This window comes from Ciconia boyciana, chromosome 8 (genome assembly GCF_034638445.1).
Source record: "Ciconia boyciana chromosome 8, ASM3463844v1, whole genome shotgun sequence".
Lineage (NCBI taxonomy): Eukaryota > Metazoa > Chordata > Aves > Ciconiiformes > Ciconiidae > Ciconia > Ciconia boyciana.
The window spans coordinates 42,936,765-42,951,534 of record NC_132941.1 but is presented as its reverse complement, the minus strand read 5'-3'; the positions used below and the strand labels follow the sequence as shown (position 1 = coordinate 42,951,534).

Sequence of the window (14,770 nt, the reverse complement as noted above, 5' to 3'; positions counted from 1 at the left end):
GAAGTGTTTCCACGTATTTCTAGTCCAAAGCCCTGTATTTAGAACCTTATTTTTCACTGACCATTTCCTTCTCCTCCCTTTTGCTTGACTAAGTGACCCAGCCCTTCCTCTAGCTTTCTATCCTGGGGTAGCATCCAGGCTCCCTCACTTCCTTCATGATCAAGTGGAAAATTTTGTTTTGGAGGGTGGAGGAAAGATAAAGGAAGGGGAAGGGGAGAGACCAGGATTAACTGGTGTGCTGTGCATGGTCAGAGCATTCTTTATATGACACCAAGAGAACTTCTTGATCACGTTTTAGAGTGAAATCTTGACACTGTTTCTCACATTGAGTAATATCCTATTCCTCACTCTGACGGAATGATTTACTCCTTTAAGAACAAAGGGGCTTGGACCTGCAAGCCTAGTTCCAGCAGATGCTCAGAGTTGGTACTGTTGTGCCCAGGGAACTGAATTTTGCATGCTTATGTCCCTTTCTCTGCTGTGGAAGCTACTGCATCACCCTTGATGAACCACATCTTCTTGCTGAGATGATACATCTAATGTTTAAACACATTCTCAACATCAGTGGAGGTACTCACATATTGACAAACTCCACATACATCCATGCGCTAAATGAGCTACCTAACATTTAATATGTTCCATAACTCCAGAAATGAGTTAACCATTACATATGGATTACAATGGTTAACTAAATGGTCCAAAACCTATCTTCCTGCTACAAAATTCGAACCATTTATATGTAGCTAGTAATGATTTTAACTGTAATGCTAGCAGGTCTAAAACAAGCGTTACCAAGAGTCCTACTAAAATTTCTCTAAAATTAAGTCAAATGCAGGTAAATATTATTTCATATTTACAAAAAATGAAAATCAGGAAAATGACAAAAAATTTCTGTGAACAATTAAACATGAAAAATATTTACAGTTCTAAGCACTATGTCATCAACTACATGCAGGATCACAGCACCTACACCGCCTGTTGGATGACTTCAGATTTGAAGCTGTGATCTTTCACAGCAGCTTCTGGCATTACTTTGTAAATCTGGGTACCAAAATTTGCTGCCACAAACCTTCAAATAAATTAGTATGTGGATGAAAGACATTAGGCATCTGTTTTGAGGACTTATTTTTCTTAAATTGTAAAGTTGGGATTTTTTTTTCTATATAATAATGGGATTTTAAAAAAACAGAAAACATTGAGTGGAGAATAATTCTGTACTGGACATGTGAAAGCCAGTAGGAAAGATCACATGTGTGGGGCATCTTCAGTTTAAACTTTGCTGAGGTTTGTTCAATTCCTATCCATAAATTAACACTTTGTTTAGAAAAGGCTGTTCTGAGTCACTGTGCACATCTACTGGGTCACGAGCCCTGAGAGGAAATGTACTGCAAATGCCTCAGTGCATCCCTTCAGTTGCAAAACTGAACCAGCTGAAAAAGCTCAGACAGGTTACGGTGATGGTGTCTTTCTGAAAGACAGTTTCCAAGTGGGATAAGTCATGGGAATGCAAAACTGCAGGTGCAAAGCCTGGCACTTCCAGCAGAGCCCACAGAAAGTCAGACTGTACATCTCAGTTGTGGCACTCATCCTTCCAACATGCCTAGAGGATGGTGACCAGCTAAGTGCAGGAAAAAGGTACCAGCTCAGAGGAAAGGAGAAGAGTAATTCTCCCAATGAAGCAAGTGGGGGGAAAGTTGTAATTATCCCTGTCTGGAATCTGGGATGTTGCGGTTAATATCCCTGTTCTCGTCAATAGTTCAATGAATTTCCCAGTGGTCACAAACAGTCAGGACTTTAGTTTTATATTCCACACTCTAGAAACGCATTCGGACACTGGCTCAACACTGACTCAGTGGGCAAGGTGCCGTTTACTGAATCACAAATACCACTTCCTGCGGGACTGTTTCTGCCTGTAGTATTTTGAAGGAGTGCTTGGCTGGTTAGCTGAGAATCAGTCTCACAACTTAAGACAAAAAAGTTGCAGAACACATGCAGTTTGTGTAGCATTTGAACAAAATATGCTATTCCATCCCACAAACTTTGAATGATGTTATTCAAATGCAGAAGTGTTTCATATGTATTATATGATATTCATTTTTCTTAGGAAGATAAACCAAGTTTTTTCAAATGAAAAAATAGAACGCATGTCTATCTTTATGCTTCTCTTGCTTTGTGTCCTTCTTCAATGGCACTGCAATGCAGTTCATTATAACAGAACAGACATCTTATTGAATAGGATGATTTTTCCTTGTCAGGAAGTCAAGACAGCTAAAACTTACTGAGAGAGCTGGATTTCCATATCTTAGGCTGTACAACACTTTTAGAAACAGACAAAAACAAAACAAGCAACTCTTAGATCACTGTAATATTACACATTTTAAAAACAAATAAAGTACTAGTGGGGGAATTTTACATGGTACTATTATCAGAAATTACACATATAATGTCATGTGCACATACTGCACATGACCATCCCAGCTCATAAATTCATTGCTAAGTCTCTGGTCAATAATGCTGGTAAATGTACTTGTCCTTATGACACGCAAAAGGAAGACAGCAGTCTCTTCCTCTTGGTGATAGACTGTTGGCTGCAAGCAGCTAAATGGTTAATTCCTAGTGAGGGTCAGCAAGTTTATCATGAGGTCATGCTTGCATACCAGCGCTAACCACTTCAGCTGTACATGGGACAGCAGAGCTGTTCCTGCAACCCAGCCAAGCCTAGGCACTCTCCTACAGTTTTGTGACTCTCCTGCTATGATTTCCATTAGCACAAGTTTTGGCAAGTTGTGCTTATAAAAATGTTTGTCAAATACTAGGAAAATGCATGAAATAAAGCTGTAATCAGAAGTAATGGATGCTTCTGTTTAGATTTCTCATTGTTAGCCCAGCTGTAACTATTCTCATTTGAGAGCTTATTTAAAATACATTTGACTACTTATATGCCAGCCAAAGAAGCCTGTATTTCATATCAAGTATCTGCTTTAATTGGTAGTAAGCAGCAAGTCACTTTTCATTCTGAGAGTGACCAAAGATTTAATTAGTCTGGAGACTCAATTAACCAGGTTTCTGAAGAAGATTGTCCAAAAGGAGAGTAGTAGTATGAGAAAACAGCAGTATAAGCCTAGCCTTGAACTGCTAACACATTCAGATTTCCTTCTTAAGGTTCATGCACAAGGAACTGGGACATTATTTTGCTGATAGAGTAACAGCACTGACCTCTTATCCTATGCCTGAATGATGAATACAAAAACCTCTACGAAACTTGAAAATTCAAATCAGAAATTCTCAGATGACATAAGGGGGGCTGCGTATGTGCCAGACACTAAGATCCGAACCAAATTTTTTGCAGTGGGTGTCCTTTTTAGCTTATACAGGCAGCCCAAATAGATCCATAGCATTCAGAATATTCCTATATACCCAAAACTTCAGCATCTAAGTACATTATTATGGAATTTCCCATTGCTGCAATGTTGCTGTACAGGAATCTTAAGAAACCAACACAATGCCGCAGAAGATTGCCCTGCTGTGGAATACAGGTTTCAGCAGAGGTGATATGGCAATAGTACCATACAAGAACTCATGAGTTCACTGTTTCCTTTGGTCATTGCATAAGATCTACCATTCCAAGGCTTTGGGATAGAGTATCAGATAAGGACACATTCCTATCGTTAATCACCTGCTTATAAGCAGTGCTTATAAGAAATAAACATTTTTATTTTGTGAAGATGTAAAAAGAAAATATGATGTTGACTTCCAGCCACCGAGCTTTCTGGCTTCTTCTCTTCCTAGAAAGACTTCTTTAAAAGAGGTGTTAGCATTGCTTCGAAAGATAAATCTCATGTCAGGGTTCAGAGAACTACCTGTCACATCAAAGGTGCCTCAGAGGTCCTGATAAGCCACAGCTCCTGGGACTCTACTGGCTCTAATAGCATTGGTCCATCTAACATCAGAAGAAATCCTCTCATAACGTGAAAGTCCCAGCAAGTATTCAGGTATCTATTCTAATTTTAACTTTTATTAAATTGCTGGAAATTTTCCATGTAATTTATTAATAACCAAAATATAGTTTATAATATTTCTTTTACCTTTGGAAGTTCGTGTAGATATGTAGTAGTCAGAGCTTATATCTATATTTTTGATAGTTTTTTTAAGATACTTAAGGCCAAGTTTGCCAGTGTGTCTAGTCTGAAGTTACTTACACAAATTGTTTCAAGTTATAATACTTAATATATATGCTCACACAGACTTGAATGTCACATGCTCAAACTGTGGTTTCCTGATGTTCCTTAAATGATTTTGTCTTTCCTCTTTTTCTGCATTTCCTCACTCATTTTTGAGGAATCAGTCTTCTTAGTATATATCACAGCTAGGGGAAAAATGTCAAACATGCCTATAGAAGGCAATGCAAAGAAACACAGAAGTCCAAGTGTGCCAAATTATCTAGCTCCATAACTGAGAGCTGTGAAACCATAACTGTGCAGCACTGTCATTTTAATGAACCTCACTTTCAGGAATTATCTCATGTTAATGTAGTGACATGCTTTGAGGATCAAAGCAAACACCTCTGCCTGGCACTGAATACTATTGTGGAATCACCTTCTAATATATCACCTGACTGTCAAAGACAAGACAAATTCCTTTTTCAATATGAATCACACAGTTGGAAGAATGAAAGGCAGAAGAATAGCATTAATCACCTAAAACTATCTGAAGCAAGCAAGTGACCTAGTAGCCTACATTGCCTTTATTGGAATTTAGCTTGAAAATCATTACTGTTATGAGCTTAATTTCCACATGTATCAAATTTAGGCATGGAAGCATAAAAAAAAAAAAAGGTGCTTGGGCTGCTTCAGAATGCCTAAGGTAGGTATTTGATGTCCTAATGTCCCATGAGAGCACCCCTAAAAACATTTAACAGGTTCTATAGTATATGAGCTCATGCTTTTGTAGAACCATTGCACAGCTGACACTCAGCGCCTGCACTAGAAACATGCTTTCCCTCCTTAAGACTCATATTAAGTTATCTTCTAAGAGCAGGAGCTTGACAAAAGAGCCAGCAGTGGCAGCACCCACTTCTTGCAGTTACCCTGAAAGGAAAGATTGGGATTCCAGGCTCTTGTCACCCTAAGGCATGATTTCCTAGCTTTTACAGTGAAGAGGGTGGTCTAGGGCAGGAGTCATTCTCCACCTTTTGCTGATGAGAATGAGGCCCTGCAGAGAGAGAAATGGGAGATCTGTGAAGCCCAAGAGACAGTGAGTAACTAGGTCGCTTTCCAGGAAAAGCTGTTTCATTGGAACATATGTTCTACAGTGGGCTTTTTGTATAATTTGGTGGATACAAGAAAACAGTGATGAGTTATTACGGGCCAAATGCTGATCCCTGTTACACCAGTATAAACATGTTATGGAGTAACTGAACTTATAGATGTGTATTTCAGAAGAGGGTTTGGGTCTCTGATTTAGTAGGTATTTTTGTACCCAGACCTATGCCATTGAAATGAACAGAATACAAGGACCTCTCTAAGCTAGTTTTCTTTTAAATAATATTCAGTGCAGCATAAGGTAGTTCTAAGTAATATTCAGTGCAGCATAATACAGTAGCCTAGGATTTGTCCTGACATTCCTTACTGCCACTGAGTAATGCTTATTCATAGAAGTAGTTCCATATAATGAATTATGTTACACAGACTATATTAGAAATTTCCATTTATCGCAGGGGAATTCACATAGGCTGGCAAAAGCTTTCCTATTGGACTACAACATGAATGTTCATCACCAGGTGCCGGGAGGGAAAATCCGATTCTTTCCTATAGTCTGTCTTACCTGAACAATATCCCACTCTTTACACTACTTGCAACTACTTCATACATTGATCACTTCAGAGCTCACCAAATAAAAACTTAACAGTGGAGTTTCTCCTCCAACTCCAGTTTAGGCTTTCTCCAATCTTCCTCTGTCCTTTGCATTGAGTGGAAGCTATCCCCACCAGAACTGTTCAGAAGTGGAGCTCTGTCCTCATTCTCCTGGGCTTGGGAGCTCCCTTTACACATCACTGGCCACGTTCCACAGCTCTCTCCTTCACTGCCTCTCCTCATACTCTTCTAAGTCAACACTTCTTGCCTTGAAATGGCTCTCTTTTGGTTCCTTTTTTTCCTTCATTTTATATCTCACTTGGAAGCACAAACTAATTTGCCATCTCTATGTGGGTGATGTTACACCTCTACTGTAAACCTCCCTCACTCTGTCAAAGAGTAAATCTGCACATCTGTCTGGTATCACCTTTTGTAAAACCTTTCATAAGATCAAACTCAACTTAATTATAACAGAGCTCCATCCTTCCTGGTCCTTTTGGGTCCAAAACCACTGTCTTCCACCTTCTTTCTCTATCATAGAAAGCAATGCAACTTTTCTGCTTGCCAGAAGCCTTGACAAATGCAATTCTGCTTCTTTTGTCTGCACTCAGAAGAGCTCCTGCAAAGGCTTCTCTTATAGAATTCTGTTTGATCAAGTTGTCCTGTATCATCTGCCTGTTCTTCACTGAGTCAACCATACATAATTTGTTTTCACTGGCAGAGCACCTCATGACCTATGCCCTCTAGGCCTATCCTCTTGCATTCATGCTTTGGATGCTGACTCCTCCTGAATAACCTCTGTGGCCAACCTCCACTGACCACATACTAACTCTTCTGATATTAAGTCCAGGGAGAAGTGGCTTTCAACCTTTTCCAGCACAACCTTCATTTGCTACTGTGATCTCCTTCCAATTCTGACAACTACTTACTTAATAACACTTCTTTCTTACCCTTCTCCTGGCTAGACCACAGCAGTTTCTGAAAGGCAAACGACGCTTAACACTGCCTCTTCCCCCGCCCCACCCCCCCACCATCTTCCACCCTGCCTTTCTGACTATGACTACAATAGTACCAGCACGCAGCCCAGGGTGCTGAGCCTTACAGATTTATTAGCATGGACTCTGCTCTACACCTTGCCTTCTCCATCTCTCCTGCAAATGCCTGCCTCACTCACTGTTTGGTCTGTAGAGACAAGTGAGCATACTCCTGACACCTCTTGGGGAACAAAGGGGACCTGCACTCCAAAGCTGTTTCAAAAAGTCCCAGTGAGGGAGGCTTTGTTGTATCTCAATTTGAGACATTTTGCTCAAAACCCACATATATTTCAGAAGATATAAAACATCGTCATTTCCAACAGTTCTAATCAAAATCACAGAATGGCACAAGTGGTCAGTGTTGCCAAGAAAAAGCTGTGGAGACAGAGGAGGGAGACAGAAAGTATTTCTGCTTTCTGGCAGGAATACCCCTGGTGGTACTGATGATAGGTTGCTACATGCCAGAACCTCCCTCTAGAAGACTTTGCACGAGGATGAAAAAAAGGCCTATTTTGCAAACAAAAAGTGGTTTTAAAGGTTTTTTTCTAGTGTGCTTATCATATATGAGAAGGCTCTGTAATCTCTCTTTTTTTCTTTTTTTTTTTGTCGCCATAGACAGGATAGGTGTTAAAGTTCCTGCAGGAGAGCAAGCACAACTTTCTTTAGAGATGTATTTACTTAAACTCTATAAACTTTAAACAACAATCAGCAAACCAAGATTAGAGAAAGTAGCACAGTGTCTATTCTAGAAATAAGTTATAGGAAGCTAACTAGAAAAAAAAGGCAGACTGCAGCCAAAACATCCGAAGGAGTGGGAGGGGGAGAAAAGATAAGTACTATTATTAGACCACCTGAGATACATGCTATTATTAGAGTACCCATTAATTCTGTTTCCCTTTTTTTCTCAGCACGGTTTCTTTACGAGCTTATGCAGGAAGAATGCTGTTGTTCAACAGCACCCAGGAAGCAACTTATTTTTTCTCCTTATAACTCTTTTTCCTCTGAATTGTTCAACAGCTGTTCACTTGCAAGTGTATTGAGACTCTGCCTGACACACTGGGCAGTACTGCCCTATGGGCTCTCTGCACTCCCATCTCTCTGCATTTGATATCCTTTTCCTTCAGCTGTAAATTCACAGGGGTGTTTTCTTCAGAGCTTCTTCAGAACTTCATAGAACAGTCCACGAATAATGTCATTAATGTTATTATTACAGAGTTATTTTTCTGTCGCTTGTATTTATTTAGATAACTAATGGTTTAGAAATTTACACTGCTGCCCACCATTATGGTACCTGGATATTTACAGTCAAAACAATCCTACATTTAAGGATTGTAGCACAATTCTGTGCCATGGCTGCAAGCGATCTGCTTCTCCGGTGAGCAGCAAGGGATACACTCAGCCCACCTGCTACCCTCCAGGCAGACAGGGCTCCCTGCCACTGATCCTGCACCCCTGGATTCTACTTGAGAGGTGCAAGACCTACACAACATGCCGTTTTCTCCCTGGAGGCCAAACTGATAAAAGCAGGCAGTGTCACACCCTACTGAGAGCAGGAACAATTAATTGTCTCTCCGCTAAGACACCTGTTATGGTATTAGTGCTGCTTGGCAGGGCAGCCTGTAAATTGTTGAAATTGCTTCCTTCCCTGTAGGTAGGAACTGTCTATGTTAGTTTAGGCATTTATCTTCCTTCATGAGTAGGAAAGCCAAAGACAGAGGAGGAAGGAGTGGAATCCTAAATTATCTTCCCAGGCAGCCTCTTGCGGAGATGAGCAGTGCCAATTTTCTCACCTGGGCTGTATTGCACAGGGATTTAGGGTATGCTACTTCCCTGGATACACCATCAGTGGGATACAGCATGCAGAACTCATCCCCCAAAATTTGCTTTCTTCCCAGTTTTTAGCAAATCTTTTTTCTCCAGAAGTCTGCCAACTGGCGTGCTCTCAGTTTGTTGGTTTTCCGGTGGAATGTGAATCTGATTGACTGACGCACTGCAGAAATAATAGTCCAAGCCAGCTGTTTCTGTAAATTTCCAATGTTAGATTTCAATGTGCTATTCCAGATCAGTAAATGGCAGGCAGACATAGGATTCCCTTGAAAAATATCCTACTTCAGAACTTAAGATCACCAAAAGCAGCACAGCTTAATCCCTAAAAAACTCTGTATCTGCTTTCTGCCTTCTAGCTTCAGACTCAGACGTCTTCTTTTCTGGGTTTCCCCCAGTGATACCAGCAACTAGAAACTAAAGATAGGCCTAGACCTAAATGCAAACATAATTTTAATCTATTTAGGACCTGGATGCAACATCTGTAGCTCAGACTAATCGTTGCTTTAAATATTAGCTCTCTCAACTGAGCAATTTCAAGAAACGTCAAAGAGATTGGTGATTTTCATAATCAATGGATTTTTATAAATGCTAAATGAGATACAAAACATAGTTTAAAAGCAGGTGCACATCAAGCTGATGAAGAAACCCTCAGATGTGATCATTGCTGTTCAAACAAATATCCGTATCCGGACAGCTCACTGAAACAACAAAGCATTGCATATGAAAAAAGAACATTCGTCAAGTAGCTGCTTTCTATGCATGAATGAAATGGGCCCAGTGACAGGGGATTTCACAGGTGCTCAAGGTGCTCAGCCTGTACCTAGAGACAACTTCTAGCACAGTCAGTTGCTTTGAAGAATGCAGATGGAGTATCCAACAAAACTGTGCTTTAGAGGCATTATATTGTTTTAAAGCTTCAACCACATTCTCTGCTAGCGTAATAAAACAGCTGAGCCAACAGCAGTTGGTTTCTTGTTGTGACTGAAGCAACAAGATTTTGCAAGTTTTTGATTACACTGGCTTAGTTCAGAGATAAAGGCTGGCTACTCCTGCTGCTTGCAAAGCAACAAGTAGTGTCAACAAGCATCCAGAGAGAGTCCAGTGGCCCTCAACTGATACACACTGCTGCTTCTACCCACACAGATAACACAGATAAGAGAAAAACAGTAGGCAGCAAGGAAAAGGAACAAAATTTTAAATAAACAAAGAAACCTGAGTAGCTGAATTATACCTGAAGGAAATGAGATCATCATTTGCTTCACATTCCAACCACAAACAACTGACAAGTAATCAAGAGTCATTAAAGTACAAGAATTTTTCATGAATCACATTCAACTTAAAATCAGCTACTCTGGAAATTCCTGGGACTCATACAAGCTGTAATTTGAGAGAATAAGATTAAAGAGTGAGCTGTATATTTTTAACTTTATGAATGGTGATAATCTAACATTTTAAATCTATCGGTTTACATTTAAAAATCTATTGGTTTATTCAGTCATACCTGTTATTATCTCAAGAGCTAGAAGTAAACTGACTAAAAAAATTAAGTTGGTTAATATCAAAGGGAGAATACCAAATGTTTTACTGTAAAAGTGCCCATGTTTTTAAAGGCAAAGCTAGAATATTCTAAAACAACTTTATACTGGAAAATTATACTGGAAAATTTCCCTTAAACGTGTAACACATTTTATGACTGCCTTGAAATCCTTTCTTCCGTAATCCAAAATTTCCTGTAGCCCAAATCTGTTTGATTTTGAAGCCGCATTCCAATACACAAAGCAGTTGTAAATATAGCTATATTCTTTACATGCTATACCCATAGCTGGGACTACTTAATTCAGTGACAAGCTATTTTCTTTTAAAAAAAAGAACAAAAAACCAACAACAAACTGTTATTATCACGGAGATGACAAGTGATGTCAAAAGGATCTAGGTGTTTTCTTAACTTTTGTATTCTTAATCACTAACTAAATACTTAATGTGAGGCTCAATCCTGCTCTTTTATGTCCAATTACAGAAGTTCAGGTACACATAACTGCTCATATGCAAATTTAGATCTCTCCATTCTTAATGCACCATGAGTAGTGAGGACTTGTAAATGATTTTTCTCTTTCATGGGAAGCCATGTTGGCAAAACAGACATAATTCTGATATTATCGATACATGATACAGACCACAACGTGCTCCACACAGCCACCGGACTTAAGGCAATATAAAGCCTCAGGCATATCTAAGCCCTGACTCTAAAAGTGTCTTGAGCAGAAGGGACTGCTCCCCCGCACTGAGCCCCATTACCTTCAGTGGTGGCTTGCAGAAATGTCTGCTCACAGAGCCAGGATTTCAGGATTAGGGCAGATTTCTAAGCATGGTTGTAATTTTAAGCGTATGGAGATTCCTATCAGGCTAGTGAGTGTCCCTGACTGAGAAAACCAGTGTGGAGTGTCAGGGTACCACAGCAAGGGAAATTTTTCCTAATAGAACAGCACTTCTGTGGCAGTTCTTTTTACTAATATTTACAGGGTTACTTAACTCTCAATGAGTTCCATCCTTTTGGGGTTTATTGATGGACCACCAGAACCAATGCGTGGTGGATGGTATTTCTCTTTAGTTTTAATATTTTATCATCAGCTGTGAAAATGAACACTGGAACTAATAATACCTCCACCCCGGCAACTTCTGCAAAACAACATGAACCTCACAATCTCTTTCAGCACACCACCATGAGATAAAAACCCTGTATTTCTTTAAGAGGGTCGGTGTCCTCATCTCGTTGGAATGGAATGTTATCTTTTCTAAATTTGCTAAGTCAGGCTGGCTGATTAGTCTGAAACATTCAAGTTACTTCAACTATAAATTAAAAGAATCAGCAAGATTTTTATCGGCAACTGAAAACTAAATCACAGAATCACAGTAAACCAAGAACTGCCTGACTGTGGGTCTGATCCCACTAGCTCTTCAGGGTTGGATCCACTGCATCTGACCTCTGTTTGAGAAAAGTACTATATGACTGCAAGGGGTTCACAGACTTGGATCACATGAGCAGCTCATAATAGGTGTATATATTTTCTTTATTCTGTGTTACAATCCAGGTACAGACAAGAGAAATATATAAAGCCCTATTATTAACAGCCCTGACAATGTAAATGACAGAATGACTTTAAATGTTGTGAATTGCATTTTCTTGTTTAGATGCTGTGCTCCTATGAAGCAGGTAAAGTGTCTTCTACACGGTCACCCATTCCACTTCCTGTAGCACCTCTCTTTTCTTCAGAAGTCTTCCCCCTTCCGTCCTGCCCACACCTCTGCCAAACTCAGTTAAGAGACCAAAGTGATGAAACCACAGACATGTATAAGGAAAAAGAATTAAACAGTGGAAAGCAGAAAGTGCATCTCAAAATACAGAACTTGTTCATGGCTTTGTACAAGAGTTTCTCTCTTAAGCGCCGTGGCTTGTCATTAATCAGTATCTACTGGGCACATAAGTTCCACTGAGAGTCTTTCAGTAGGCATTTCATTTTTTTTCACTGTTCTTCCCAAACAACTTTGATTTTGAGTTATAAAGACCTTCTTTTCCTCTGTCCAATCACAATCTTATTCTGGAGAGATATCATGGCTTGTAACAGGGCCCTTCTAAACTCTCGAGACATGCAGTAATGAACAAATCCTGACCCTGAAGCTACCAAAAGTCCCTTGGTAGCAGAACTGGTCCTGTTTCACCCCTCCCACTTCCTGGGTCTGTGCATTTCCTATCTGTGCAGGCAGGTCCACCTTTGAGGTCAGGTGGAGGTCTTGCCAGAACTGCCAGGCTACAGATTTTCCAAGGTCTCTGCCTTAAGGCAGGGCACATAACAACGGTCCAAAGGTTTATTTCAGCTGCAACCTCACTTCAGATCTTGTTGTGCCAGCCATCAGCCAGCTCAGTGAACTCAGGCACTGGCAATTATCTCATCCATTTCTGCTTCCCTAAAAGTCACTTAATGCTCATGGAGATCGTGCAGCCTTGTTCGCTGTGAGATTAGTTGCAGTACCAAAGCAAACTCATTTGCAGCTAACTTGGGTATCTCTCTGCTAAACCACAGTTTCAGTTCAATCATTCAACTATAATTCATTCACCTACCTAGGTGCAAAGATTCAGACCAAAGGAATCTGATGGCACTAAAGCGGTACTGCAAACATGGCAGAGTTTCTGCTCAGTAACTGTTAGCAGTCCAATTGAAACAAAGCAACACCACAGCCCAGGTCACTCCTCCTGGTGGCCTTTTACATATATTTTATCATTGAGAATAAAGTAATACATTATTTCAATAAAACCTAAGTATATGACAAATGGTAGAAAAAGGGAGTTTTGAGTCTTGCTGTATCTTGTGCCAGAGTGAAGACAACAAAAGTTTTTGGCTCTTGGTCCTGGGAAACAAGTATGAACCTTCAGGTTTTAGGGGGAAAATGAGGAACAGGGGATATCTACACAGCTTGGTCAAAGGTTCAGGGAGAAGATCATTGCTCACACTTCTACAGAACTTCTCAGGGAACAACAAATGTGAAAGAGGAAACTCAGATGCTCTAGGGTTGACTCTTTTTCCAGAAAGACAGTTTGAGGAAGCCACCAAGGCCTAGCACCTCTTCCTTGAGAGCACGGATGAGGAAGGAGAGGAGCTGTCCAGCCCCGAGGAGCCCTCCTCTTCCCGGCACCTTGTCCCTTCCCTGCCCTCCCTGCTGAATCAAACCATGACCCATTTCTTCATTTAGTATGTGTGAGGTTGGTGTATTAAAATTCATTAAGTGAGTATATATTCCAGGCTGCTTTTAAAATCTGGATTTCCCCCCCACTCCCCCGAATTTATTATTTATTTATAAGTTTACTCCATAGCCACTCCTCTAAAGTGAAGAGAGTGCCATGGGGATTCTACCTTGATATTTTCTGCCCTGTTTCTCAGAGGATCTAATTGCTTGTCATGTTGATATATTCAGTCACCACAGAGAGAGAGAAAAATTACTCTCCTGAAATTCAGAAAGTTTTGTTCCTTACGTATGTTCATTTTTGGACTTCCACGTTTCTCTTGATTCAGTTCCTGCCATTCAGTGAAGTGAATTCAGTGTGCTTTTGGCAGACATGAGGTCTGTTCCGACATGAGCTTGAAGATCTGAACAGAAAGGAATAGAGAATGTAAGTGGTAAGTACCCAAATAAAGGTATGGTTATACCACAGACTTGGCACAGATAGAAGGTGGGGAGGGAAGAAGAAAGCTAAGCCATACTCATACCAGTGAAGTTAGATGTCAAACATAGAAGGGTGGTCTCCTTAAGCTCTGAATTGTCCAGTTATGAAAACATTCCTCCTGAGGGAAATTCAGGTCAACTCCTGCTCTGACCTGGCCTCTGAAGAAACTGCTCTTCATCAGCTACACAGCCTATGGAGACCTGCCTCAGCTTAGTCACCTGCACTACCTGAAGCTAAACTCTATGAATATACCCACAAAGACTATGTGTTGATTTGCTGTTATTCACTGCATTGTTACAACATCACAGCATAAATGTGAAAAATCGCATTTGACTGGGCTAGGAAAGACTATCTATTTTGCTGGGCCTGCATTCTTGGATAGACATCTGTCAGTTCACATCTCCATCCACATCTTATGAAATGATCCCACTTTGAATATTTATTTGGAAGACAGAGATTACGGGAAAACCATGATCATTTTCACAGGAACAGAAGATTGCTTAGGGGTGAGGGAGCTGTAAGCCGCTTTCAAAAAGATGACTTTAGCCTCTGCTGTGAGCCTCGTGTCCTAATAGATTCCAGCTGGCATGAGGAATGCACCCTGCTCGCCCCAAACGTCCTGTGCTTCAGCTGGAGGCAGCTCTCTGAAAACATATTCAGTGCCACAAGTGCACATTCTGGCCCAATACCCCCTCCCAGTGGGCTGTGTTTAACCCACACCTGAATCGATTTAATCCTCTATTAATTACTAAATAATTTGTGCTTCTCTCATTATGGGTAGCACCGCATGAATAGAATACACCGTGCTTGTTCATATCTCTAGGCATGTTTCAACACAA

General features: G+C 40.4%; 1 long non-coding RNA gene across 2 annotated transcripts in view; it reads right to left on the bottom strand.

Moving 5' to 3' along the window:
• Positions 1-14,770, bottom strand: part of LOC140655194 (uncharacterized) — a 122,930-nt gene that overhangs the window by 47,578 nt on the left and 60,582 nt on the right. For both annotated transcript variants that reach the window (XR_012043703.1, XR_012043705.1), the window contains one exon: positions 13,740-13,854. This is a non-coding gene — a long non-coding RNA (uncharacterized lncRNA). The remainder of the gene's footprint in view (positions 1-13,739; positions 13,855-14,770) is intronic.